This window comes from Lycorma delicatula, chromosome 1, assembly GCF_047948215.1.
Source record: "Lycorma delicatula isolate Av1 chromosome 1, ASM4794821v1, whole genome shotgun sequence".
Lineage (NCBI taxonomy): Eukaryota > Metazoa > Arthropoda > Insecta > Hemiptera > Fulgoridae > Lycorma > Lycorma delicatula.
Genome location: NC_134455.1, coordinates 103580616 through 103594326, shown reverse-complemented (window position 1 = coordinate 103594326; position 13711 = coordinate 103580616). Strand labels below are relative to the sequence as shown.

General features: G+C 35.3%; 1 protein-coding gene across 2 annotated transcripts in view; it reads left to right on the top strand.

The window, feature by feature from the left end:
- The window catches only part of LOC142318153 (uncharacterized), a 68162-nt gene extending 56041 nt beyond the window's left edge, over positions 1-12121 (top strand). The window contains exons 8-9 of one of the 2 annotated variants that reach the window (XR_012754832.1): positions 9121-9234; positions 11995-12121. The gene's annotated coding sequence lies outside the window, so the exon portion shown is untranslated. Of the gene's footprint in view, positions 1-9120; positions 9388-11994 lie in introns of those variants that run through there. The other variant, XM_075354698.1, reaches the window with a different exon arrangement.
- Positions 12122-13711: the final 1590 nt, after the last annotated feature.

Here is a 13711-nt window from a genome sequence, read left to right as displayed (position 1 = left end):
ATAAAAGACTGCTTAAATTGAAACTTTTTTTTGCTGTATTATTATAATTTTTTATGTTTGCATAGGATCACTTTAGTCTCCATTATCCAAATCTCTTTGATGGGACTGTTTGGGCCTTGCGATCCTCCCAGTACTTTTTCTTACGTTCTGATCTTTGTGCCCTTTCTAGTGTTGAAATTGTTTGTGTTCTGCGTTTTTTCTTGTGAGTTTTTGTTCTTGATTTTCTTGTTTAATTTTATCTTATCTGTGGTACGGAAACTGAACGCAAGGGTAGCAGGAGTTTGTTTTCTCCATACTAACTGCAAAACCTGGACAAATGTTCCTTGCTGCTGTGTCTTTCTATTTTATTTGTTTTTTGGCGGTTATAGATTTTTTTTATTTTATTCATGGACAGATTTCGTATTTGCATTCTGGTACCTTAGACCAATGAGAAACAATTGACTGAGGCTGATAAGGTGATACTAAGGATTTGTACTTCAGCAATATTCTCCTTCAGTCAGTCCTTTAGCGAAATGTGGCGTTTCTGACAAACCACGGTGCTCCAAAAATCGCCTGCAGCGCCACGTTTTGGACGGCCTCCAGCTTTTTTTGGAAAGTAAAATACAACAGAGCCCCCCATGCCGTGTAGGCGTATGTCAGAATTGGCAAGACGTAGAGTCTGTATATTAGTATCTTAGTCGCCAGCGGAATGGGGCTGGCTTGATTAAACACTGGGTATAGGGAAGTCTTAGTGGCCTTTGCCCTCTGAGTAACATATTTTACATGTTCCCCTAAGGTAAGCCGTTTATCCAGGACTACTCCCAGATGTTTATGTCTCAAAGGGTATTTTTCCCCTGAGATTTCCAGCTGTTTGGCTGGAGTGCCTCGCTTGTGAATGCCGTGCTATGTGAATAGCACGGCCACGGACTTTTCCCCGTTGACCCTGATTTACCACTCATCAAGCCACGGCTTCACTAAATCCAGTTGCCGTTGGAGTCTCCCGACTGAGTAATCCATATTTCGGAATGCGTAGTATTATGCCGTATCATCGGCATATAAAGCGGTGTTGACGCCTTCCGACAACGGCGTATCGTTTGTATATGCAATGTACAGAATCGGCGAAAGGACTGCCCCCTGGAAAACCCCGGCGGTTATCGCCTGGTAGTTGATAGGATACCCCAACCCGTACTGCGAACTGTCTTATCAGTAGGTATTGACATGATACACATAACTGTCTTACCTTATTAGCTTGACATGGCGGCCAGGGACCGTCGTGTGAGCCATTTTATGCAGTAGGCCGTCATGCCAAACTTTATCAAAGGCTTCAGCCACATCCAAGCAAACGGCTGCGGTCACCGCTTTCCTATTCAAGCCTCCGACAAGACTATCCACCAGTAACTGGAGGGTTGTCAAGAAGCCTTCTCTAAACCCGAACTGCTCAGACCGAACCTCCGACCCCAGACATCGCCGAAGTCGCTAGAGGAAAATTCTTTCGAAAAAACTTTGACAATGCCGTCAGTAAGAAGATCGGCCTGTAATTCCGGGGAGAATATAAACTTTTCCCCGGTTTGGACACGCATACCACCTTCGTCGTTTTCCAGCATTCTGGAAAATACCCTACGTACAAAATGGACGTGAAAAGGGTGGCCACGGTCGCTATGAGAAGGGGGGAACTTCCGGTATGCTAAGGCTTTGATCCGGTCCACCCCTGGGACTTATCGGGGCTTGTGGCTTTGATAGCCGTGGTCACTTCTGCTTCAGTGACGCGGTCTATTTCGCGGGGGGCATCTTCTGCCTGAGCGAAGTAGTCCGCGAGGAAAAATTCCACTTCGGTTGCATGGTCGTTGTTTGGCCGGGCGGGGTTTGGAGTGAATTGTTCTTCCAGTGTGTCCGCGAAGACCTCTGCCCAGTCCGACTCGGAATCTCGCCCGCCAGGGAATCTCGTCATCCCAGCACCGGGTGGCGAGACTTCTTTTCTTCGCGTAGCCGTTTATTCAACCTGAATACCGAAGAGATGTCGTCCGATATAGAGACGAGATAATCTCTCCAAAATTTTTCGCGATGTTTTGTCAGCAATACTTTTACCCTGCCCGCTTGTCGTCAGGGGACAGGGTGAGGCGACATCTCCTCCTCAGCCAGCGCTTTTCCAAGATTGCCTCGGAGATGTGTGGTGGAGATCGTTACGGAAGGGCCGTGCGGCCTTCTCCGTGTTGCTATAAGACAGAGCCTCTTTTATGGATGATGTGACGAGATCGACCGTGTCGTTGATGTCCTCCGGTGTGGTCAGGAGTTCTAGATCTACCGGCCTAAAATCCCGTTGGAGAGCCTCATGGAACTTTCTCCAGTTCATTGACCTTCAGGGAGTTGGTGGTGGGTCTCGCCCGGCCCCTACTAGGCCCAACTTCAGTAAGACCGGTGAATGGTCCGAGCTGAGGTCCTCGATCGTTTCTACTGCGAACGATATTTGTACCGCTCTCAGAATCGCGATGTCGACCACGTCAGGTCTCGACTGATCATTTGCACCCACAAAGGTGGACACTTCAGAACCTGTGACGAGTAGCCTGCGGGCCTCGCTTCTTTGCATAACAACCTGCCATTAGCATTTATTACGTGGCTATTCCAAGACGTGTGTTTAGAATTGAGATCGCCCATGAGTATGAAGGGACCATCCCGATTTTCCTGCACGCCATCTATGTCAGCACCGAGTATAGCTGAGTTCGGCCTGTTATATGCCGAGACCAGTCTGTATACTAAGCCTAGATGTTGCACATGTATGAGGGTCTGTTCCGTGACATCGGTGTGGACCTCTACCCGCATATGCGTGATTCTTCTGTGGACTAAAATAGCGGTTCCGCCACTGGCGGGGCTTCGGCGTGGCACTACCCTGTCGGTTCTGTAGGTGAAATAGTTCCGAAGGGTCAATAATTTGTCCGGCTTGAAATGCGTTTCTGATAACAGTGTCACATTAATTTGTAGGTCATCGGCCAGAGCTCCACCGTCTTACCTGCTACGGAACGCGCGTTCCACTGCAGCAGTCGCAAAGTTTACCTAGCCATACCGGGTGAGTAAGGCATTCAATCAAGTACTGGAGTAGGTCCCTAATAGATTTTGCCTGCAACAGCAGGTCAATACAGCCAAAATTTCGAGTAGGACGTCCTATACTGACATCCTCGCCAGAAAGTTGTTCTCGGCGCTCTCCTTCGAGGACGCGGCTTCCGGCTTTTTCCCCGTTGGGGCGGCTGGGTGTTTCTGACGCCACCTTTGGTGGGCGCCGAGTCTCGAGAGATCTTGGGTATTGCCACAGTTTGAGTTTCACCCGCTGTAAACAAATTATATTTCTTACTGAAGGCTCGTTTAGCTTGTGCTATTCAGCATTTTATATCGCTCCTGCTTCGTCCTTCTTTAGTAATTCTACTTCCCAAATAACAAAATTCTTCTACCTCCATAATCTTTTCTCCTCCTATTTTCACATTCAGTGGTCCATCTTTGTTATTTCTACTACATTTCATTACTTTTGTTTTGTTCTTGTTTATTTTCATGCGATAGTTCTTGCGTAGGACTTCATCTATGCCGTTCATTGTTTCTTCTAAATCCTTTTTACTCTCGGCTAGAATTACTATATCATCAGCAAATCGTAGCATCTTTATCTTTTCACCTTGTACTGTTACTCCGAATCTAAATTGTTCTTTAACATCATTAACTGCTAGTTCCATGTAAAGATTAAAAAGTAACGGGGGATAGGGAACATCCTTGTCAGACTCCCTTTCTTATTACGACTTCTTTCTTATGTTCTTCAATTATTACAGTTGCTGTTTGGTTCCTGCACATGTTAGCAATTGTTCTTCTATCTCTGTATTTGAACCCTAATTTTTTTTAAATGCTGAACATTTTATTCCAGTCTACGTTATCGAATGCCTTTTCTAGGTCTATAAACGCCAAGTATGTTGGTTTGTTTTTCTTTAATCTTCCTTCTACTATTAATCTGAGGCCCAAAATTACTTTCCTTGTCCCTATACTTTTCCTGAAACCAAATTGGTCTTCTCCTAACACTTCCTCCACTCTCCTCTCAATTCTTCTGTATAGAACTCTAGTTAAGATTTTTGATGCATGACTAGTTAAACTAATTGTTCTGTATTCTTCACATTTATCTGCCCCTGCTTTCTTTGGTATCATGACTATAACACTTTTTTGAAGTCTTCCCCTTTTTCATAAATATTACACACCAGTTTGTATAATCTATCAATCGCTTCCTCACCTGCACTGCGCAGTAATTCTACAGGTATTCTGTTTATTCCAGGAGCCTTTCTGCCATTTAAATCTTTTAGTGCTCTCTTAAATTCAGATCTCAGTATTGTTTCTCCCATTTCATCCTCCTCAACTTCCTCTTCTTCCTCTATAACACCTTTTCTAATTCATTTCCTCCGTATAACTCTTCAATATATTCCACCCATCTATCGACTTTACCTTTCGTATTATATATTGGTGTACCACCTTTGTTTAACACATTATTACATTTTAATTTATGTACCCCAAAATTTTCCTTAATTTTCCTGTATGCTCCGTCTATTTTATCAATGTTCATTTCTCTTTCCACTTCTGAACACTTTTCTTTAATCCACTCTTCTTTCGTTAGTTTGAACTTCCTGTTTATAGTATTTCTTAATTGTCGATAGTTCCTTTTACTTTCTTCATCACCAGCATTCTTATATTTTCTACGTTCATCCATCAGCTGCAATATATCGTCTGAAACCCAAGGTTTTCTACCAGTTCTCTTTGTTCCTCCTACGTTCGCTTCTGCTGATTTAGGAATTTCCTTTTTAATATTCTCCCATTCTTCTTCTACATTTTCTACTTTATCTTTTTTACTCAGACCTCTTGCAATGTACTCCTCAAAGATCTTCTTTACCTCCTCTTCCTCAAGCTTCTCTAAATTCCACCGATTCATCTGATACCTTTTCTTCAGGTTTTTAAACCCCAATCTACATTTCATTATCACCAAATTATGGTCGCTATCAATGTCTGCTCTAGGGTAAGTTTTGCAGTCAACGAGTTGATTTCTAAATCTTTGCTTAACAATGGTATAATCTATCTGATACCTTGCAGTATCGTCTGGCTTTTTCCAAGTGTATATTCTTCTATTATGATTTTTAAATTGGGTGTTGGCAATTACTAAATTATACTTCGTGCAAAACTCTATAAGTCTGTCCCCTCTTTCATTCCTTTTGCCCAGCCCGTATTCACCCACTCACTATATTTCCTTCCTTGCCTATTCCAATGCTTGCATTCCAATCTCCAACTATTATTAAATTTTCATCTCCTTTTACGTGTTTATTGCTTCATCAATCTCTTCGTATACACACTCTACCGCATCATCATCACGAGCGCTTGTAGGCATATAAATATTAACAATCGTTGTCAGTTTAGGTTTTGATTTTATCCTTATTACAATGATTCTATCACTATGCGTTTTGAAATAGTCTACTCTCTTCCCTATATTCTTGTTCATTATGAAACCTACTCCTGCCTGCCCATTATTTGAAGCTGAGTTAATTATTCTAAAATCACCTGACCAAAAGTCTCCTTCCTCTTATCACTGAACCTCACTAATTCCTACTACATCCACATTTATCCTATCTATTTCCCTTTTTAAATTTTCTAGCCTACCAACCTTTTTTAAACTTCTAACATTCCACGCTCCGACTCGTAGAATGTTATTTTTTAATTTTCTGGTGACCTCTTCCTTAGTAGTTCCCACCCGGAGATCCGAACGGGGGACTAGTTTACCTCCGGAATATTTTACCAAGAAAGGCGCCTCCATCATTGCTATATGAAAATGCAAAGAGCCACATTTTCTTGGAAAAAAAGCAGCTGTAGTTTTCCATTGCTTTCAGCTGCGCAGTACTCAGAGGACTGAGTGATGTTGATATGGCCGTTTAAGTCGTCCTGACTCACGCCCCTAACAACTACTGAAAGAGCTGCTGCCCTCTTTCAGGAATCATTCCTTAGTCTGGCTCTCAACAGATACCTCTCCGATATGGTTGCACCTTCGGTCCAGCTACTCTGTATCACTGAGCACTCAAGCCCCCTCACCAATGGCAAGGTCTCATGATTCATAGTAATTTAATACTAGTATAAGTTTAAACTCACAAAAATAATAAATTAACTTATTTAAAAAAAAAAAAAATTAAGGGGGATAGCTGCTTAGATTAGCGTAACCTGCTAATACAATGGGGTGGTTAAACCTGGAAAAGTCTCTATCAGTGAATGACTAAATAAAATTTAATTAAAAATGATTTACTTAATACTAATCACTACTTAATCTATAAAATAGTTCGAAAATAATATAATTACTTTGTCGTAAGCCTAAAAATAAAACCTACATAGTTAACTAATTGTTAAACACTTATTTAAAATAAAAGTAAACTATGCTAAAACTTATTCGGTTTGACTGGAAGGTCAAACAAAAGATATAATGTTTTTCCTGGCTGAACTGGGTACCCTAACAGTATGTTGATCATGACACTGGAAATGTCATTCAGGTACACACACACACACAATACTGAGCACTAGAAAACACATCCTTTCACGACCACTGCTAGACAGAGACTCCTTATTTGCGGTTCTTCTGGTGTAAGTCCAATTTCCTCAGATTCCCTCTTATTTCTCTGATCTATCTACATTCTGTCTGGGTATTTTTTGAGTCAAGATTGTACTATACTAGCTGTTTCAGAAGTCTTGAATCTTGCATCCTCATGATGTATCCAAAGAATCCTAGTCTCTTTTTAAGCATTGTATCAGTGTTGAGTTCTAAATCTTTTTACATGAGTTTGTTTGGCACAATCCATCACTGCCCATTTTTCTGGTACTTTTTGTTGATGCAGGTTCTTCAAATTTTTTTCAGATTTTCTGGAGTCTGTCTGTTTTTGTTCGTTCAGGTGGAAGACTGTTTCTACTGTATAAGTGGCTTCTGGTTTTATAACTGTGTTATAGTGTCTTATTTTTGCATTTATTGATAGGCATTTTTTATTGTAAGTGTATCAGATTAATTTTTGAACTTTAGGTAGTTTGTTTCTTCTTATCTGGATCAAGGTTTTTTTTTTTGTTTAGGTTGTTTGTTATTATTTCTTTGAGGTATTTAAAATTTGGTTACTATTTTAATTTTTTTACCGTTTGTGTTTACTTCTTTTAATTGTGTTGGTTTTTGCCACTTAATTTCTGTCCTTTTGAATGATATTTTGAGCCAATTTTATTTGCAAGGTGTGGAAGTTCTAATATCTATGATTTAGCTTCAGTGATGTCATTTGCTAGCACTGCCAGGTCATCGGCAACATCGACAGCTTGTGTTGATTTATTGGCCTACATTTATTTTTGCAGGATTATTTGAGCCAATCTGTCATTACCATTTCTTGAACACAGTTGAATAATAGTGGGGTGAGAGCCCATTGCCTTGGCTCAGTCCTGTTTTGATCTCAAATGGTTCCAAGAGCTTGCCTCTGAAATTTACCTTCTACTTGGTGTTTGTGAGAGTCAGTTTTATCATATTTATTAATTTGGTATGTAGTCCAAAATTTCTTGAAATCTACAAATTTTATCACCATGTCTCTGTTTCTCTCCCTGTTGTAATTCATTATTAGTTTGAGACTCATAATCTAGTCTAGACAGCTCCTTCAGGGTCTGAAAGTTGTGTTGAAGATGATTCTTCAAAGAATTCTGTATGTTGTCTAGGAGTGAGATCTAACAGTGAGAACTGTTAAGATCTGTTTTATCCCCTTTTTGTGTAGCGATTGATGAGGGCTGTCGTTCAGTGTTTTGGTAGTTCTTCTTTGATCCAGATGTTGACAAGTTGTTAATAAAGGGCAATTTTTGCTGATCTTCCTGCATGTTTCCAGATGTCTACAAAAGTCTGATCTTCTCCTCCTGCTTTCTGCATCATCTCACCCAGTGCTTGGTAGAATTCTTTTGTTGTGGGAGGGTTAATGTTTTCTGATGGTGCTGGTATTGAAGCGTAGGAGTTCTGACAGTTAATCAAAATTTGGAGTTTGTTGAAGTATTTAGGTAGGATTTCTGTGTTGTCTTTATTCTTATAGGCCAGTTTACCATAAGTTATTAGTAGGGTTGGGGATCTGTATTTTTGGAGCTGAATTTTGAAGGTTTTGTAGTAGTCTCTCAACTGTGTTTTATTGAATTTGTCTATTGACTTTAGTGTGTCTTTATGGTGTTATCTTTTTATTCTCCTTTGGGTTCAGGTGGTTTCTTTTCATTTTTGGATGGTAGTTTCTGGTTTTTTTTTGAATTGGTGAAAAGATAGCCATGCTTGAAGCCTTTTTTCTACTGTTTCATCACATGTGCTGTTCCACTATTGATTTTTTTTATGGTATTTTATTTTATTGGTTACTGTATTGTAATTATACTGTTACTATATTATAATAACAGGTAAAATTACTTTAGAAAAATAATGCTTTATTGCTTATATAATACTTTTACTATGCTTTATTGAGTACTATTTTTTAAAAAAAACTAAAAGATTTCAGTTGCAGATGACAACGGTTTAATAAATCTCATGACTGTATTTTGTATTTATTCTTTTACTCATTAACTAAATATAGTAAAAATAAATAAATTTGAGCAAACAGAATTAGTTTAACAGTAATTTATACATTGTTAGGTACAATTTTTAAAATAAAAACAATACTTATGAGGTGAGCAATCAATCTAGACTACAGTATATAACTCAAGTACATAAAAAATTTAAAGAAATAGATAATTAATAAAATATCTACTACATAAGAAAAATCCATTTTTTTTCATAATTCTTAACTTTTTTCAATCCAAATGAGAAATTACGTTAATGAACCTAATTAATGAATTACCAGGTAAAATCCTGATTTATGCAGTTAAGTTGCATAAATCAAATTGTTGAACTGCATGACAATTGACCATAAAAATGGTCAATTGTCATTCCCAGAAAAATTAATGGGAAGACAAAAATATAAAATAAAATGACAAAATAAAATTGTATGTTTATGTGCAAATAACAGAACACAATTCCAGCATAATACTCTAAAAAAAATTTGTTGACTGAATCAGTTGTTTATTTTTTTTTTTATTGTTTTTTCATATTATGCCTCGTTTACTTTTTAGGTGATAACCAGAATGGCTTAAGGACACAGAGCATCAAGTACAACTTTGTATTTATATACATGTATATGTAAGAGTTTGTTATACATTTTGTTTGCAAGAGAAGTTTTCTATTGTGTGAGTAGTGATAATCTTAAATTAAAATAGTACATTTATATTATAATCTTTAAATTATGACAGTTTTTCAGTCTAGTCAGAACTTGTTACTGGTATGTAGTTTTCTGTAAGCGATAACAAATAGGTTTGATACAAAGATATACTTTTTTTTGTAATGTGCTAGTCATATTTTTAGTCATTAATTGGATTATTAGAGTTATTTATTCATAGACTGTGTCAGTTTCCATAAGTAGTGTGATAATTATATTTTGGGAGATTTTATTTTCTTTAGTTAAAGTATCCTTTTTTTTAATAAAAGGATAACTAGTAGTAGTTATGACAGCTACTCCAATTAGAGTTGTTACTTGTTCATAAAAAATGTTTTTTTGCATTTTTAGCCAGTTGTTTATTCTAACATGATATTATATGATATATTAACCTGATATATTATTATAACATGACATTATTGATATTAATGAATGTTTAAAAATTGTTGAGTCAAATTTACATACTTATCAGAGTTATGATAGTTTTTTTTTATTATAAAAAAATGGATAATAATGGTCTTTAGACCTTGGTAAAAAGCTGTTAACTGTAATTAAACTTTTTATGTCTGTTTTTAGATATAAAAATTTCAACTGATGATTTACTTACAGTCCCAAAAAGTGACTGTAACACTGATGACTATTATCCCTGTTCCGTTAATTATGATTCAAGTTTAGGTGTTCCCAGAATTATCTATATCAGATTATTCAGCATCTGTCAAAAAGTTTCCACGTATGATACTGACCATTTTATTCACAGTGGTTGAGTTTTTTCTGACATTCTAAGGAAAAAATTAAAAACCTCTTTTCACTTTTCATTTTACATAGTAAAATGCATTTATTGAAAAAATATATTAAAAAATATTGTCACCATTCTTGCATTTTAAAGATTTTTTGGCACGCATGCCACAAATGATGCAGCTGCTTAGGGCCTGAAGCCAGAAAGCTGCATACAATAACTGGAGACGTCCAGCATATTCATAACAAAACTAATTAACTATAAGTATTGGATGAAACAAGAATTACAGTGAATATAAAAATATTCATAAAACAATATATATATATACTAGCACCCGCATGGGCAAATTTTGCCAAAATTCACCAGCAAAGACAAAACTTATCCCTCCCATCAACTTATTACATGACCTAAGGTCCCTAAGAATAAAGTCAATTGCTTCAACAAGAGCTCAATGAATCATGGTGCATTCATCTCATGCAATAAGTTTGTATCTTGAAAAAGTTTACCAAGAGGACCATTTTTTTGTACAGATTATACTGACTTTTATCCACATAATACATTTAATGGCATTTTAAAAGTTGAATGAACAGTCCTACCACCAGCAAGGAATGTTGCAGCAATGCCTGACAATGCTACATCAATAATCAACCTACCTAATGTTAAAATTTGTTAGAGATTAGTTTAGTGGTTATTGAGATTTTTGCTAACATACAAACAAACATTTCCTCTTTATATAATAGTGAGATATATACAGATGATTCACAAAGAATATAAGACTTTCAGTACATTTTCTACTAATGAAAATAAAGAAGAAAGTTCATGTAAACATTGGTTCAAAAACGCTTCGTTAGCAGGTGTTGGCTGGCAAACAATTTCGCCTTGATTTCTGCACATTTGGTAAAATTAAGCGAGACTGCAATTCTTGGGACCCAAATTAAGGTGTAAATTTATTGGTTTTGTATGAAATCTTAACTGAAATATTGAAAAAAAAAAATAGGTCCAAGGACTGTTTTTTTTTGTAAATTTTTGAGAAATCTAAAGTAAAAGACAAATGATTGAAGTCTAAAAACACACTATTTTATAATTGACTGGTGTAAAATAACTTTGTTAAATGGGTAATAAAAACACCTAAAAGTTTTAACAGAGCTTGTAAACAATTTGATTCTGAATAAAATGGTATGAATAAAGTCCATAGAAACTAAATATAAACATAAGAATCTTGGATTTTATTAGATTTTGTAAGAATTGGATATTCAGGACAGTTGTACCACACTGAGAATTCTAATAACTTACTCTTTTATTGAATTATGCTTTTGTTCAGATACTAATGATTTCAAGTGGCCCCACAGGTAATAGTTCAGAAATGTTATCCAGGCAACTGTGGAGGCCAGTTGATAGGTTCATAAAGTCCAATCCAGTTGTTTAAAAAAGTTGCAGTTGTCTAACTTCTAGAGAAAAGTGTACAGTTGCTCCATCTTGCTGGAAAATCATTTGCAATTTTGTAATTAGACAAACATCTTCCAATAGGTCTTGTAAATAATTCTGCAAAAGGTTTAATATGAAGTACTCAAAACATTCTCATTGAAAATAAATGTCACAATATTTTGTTGCTTATAATACAGCACCAAATGTTTATAATGGAACTTGTGTTGGTATCCAGTTTCAATGGTGTCATGTAAATATTTTTGAATTTAAAATTTTGATTCTGCCTGTTTTTGTGAATTAAAAATTCCACTCAAGTAAATGTAGCTTCATCAATCAACAAAAATCTACTTTATTAACATTATCCAGAATCCAGTGACAAAAATTTGAGCATACAGGGAGATCTCTGGGAAGTAAATTTTCTACCTTTTATAAATTAAAATGATGGAGTTTATCTTTTCGAAGTTCACCATACTTTACTTTGTGTTAAAAAACCAGAATGGTAAGAAATTTTTCCAATGCTGATGCCTTGCCTACATTCATTGTGCTGAATTATGTTTTCTTCTACTTCAACAGGATGTTGTTCTTGCTATTCGGCAGTATATGATAACAATAATCCAATGGTACAAAAGCACCAAAATACCAAAGCAAAGATTCTTTGCCACGAAATTCTCCATTTGGAAATCTTTGATGATATTCTCAGTGTGCAGGTAAGGCATTTTCATTGCTGAATCCGTAAACAAAAATTATGTCTGCATATTCTTCACTGGAAAATTTATAAAGCATAGTTAGATAATGAAATACACAATATTCCATTCACTTATTTAAATATTTTTTTTTGTTCAACTGCAATATAAAAAATATAATTATTGGAATCAGCTATTAGTATTGCCAATTTATGAAATAAATTTTTTTGTTGATGTTTTGTTTTATTTGACTTAATTTTTTTAAATTTTGATTGGTTTTTTCTAAAATATTTAATTCTTTTATTTGGTAATATTGAACAATTTATTTTGTTTAATACCTGGTTAAAATCCATATTAAAATGCCACATGCAGTTGTAAATGCCTTGTTAAAATGCCACATTTGATGTGTTCTGTTTTTAATAAAATCTAAAATTAGTACAGTTGTATTTAGTTTTTGTGCACGTTATTCATACCATATTACTCAGAAACAAATTTTTTACCATTTTGTTTTAAACTTTTATGTATTTATTACCTGTTTTACAAAGTTATTTTATACCAAACATAAAGTAGCATGTTTTTTAACCTCAATCATTTGTCTTTTACTCCAGATTTCTCGAAAACGATAAAAAAAGACAGTTCTGGAACCTGTTTTTTTCTTCAGGTTTTCAGTTCAGATTTCATATAAAACCACTAAATTTACCCCTTAATTTGATTATAAAATATAATAAATCTCATAATGTCAATTATAAGTATGAATTAGAACAGGTTTTACTGACTCCTGTTCATTTTTTTTATTTTAACTCTTATTTTCACCATGACACCCAGTATTCAAACACTATACATAGATTTCCTACATTTTTCTTTAAAATCCAGAAGTTGACATACTTTTTTGACAAACAATGATTGTTGTTTCTCATTTAATGCTTTATTAATTACCAAGCAACTTTTTCAGAAGATCTATAACTTCTGGCCTATTGAATCATAATCATTAACTGAGAAATCTTTGCAATAATGATTACTTTCACAGAGCTCAAATTTAGTTCCAAAACAAACTCTCTCTATTGAGCATATATTATTACTGTTCTTGTTAAGCATATATTAAAAATATACAAATTAATTTTTATGTCTACGGTGCTATTTTTATTATTGCAAACATTTTTGGTAGGCTTATAATAGTATTTTAAAGACTCATTTAAAAGGTCTAAAAATGATCTAACCATATGCCAAGTGTTGCATCATATCTTGGTTATCTTCTAACAATTTTTTTTATGGGACTGACATACAACATCCTACTTAGTAGTTTATTCTGCATCAGTGATATTGTTTCAGAAAAAAATAATTTATCTGATATCTGTTTATTTCCCAGTAATCTTTTTTTTTCTTTTTAAAGATTAGGCTGATATTTTAAAATAATAGAAGTAGATTTTCTTAAAATAGATCATCATCATTCTATTTAAAATAATGTCCATTATTTTATTAATACCCTTTTAATAAAATAAAAGATTATTTTATTAAAAAACATTAACAAGATGTATTCACATTTCAACAAATTCATACAGTCTGTTGGATTTGAAGTTTTGTAATAAAATAATACAGTGGATGTACGA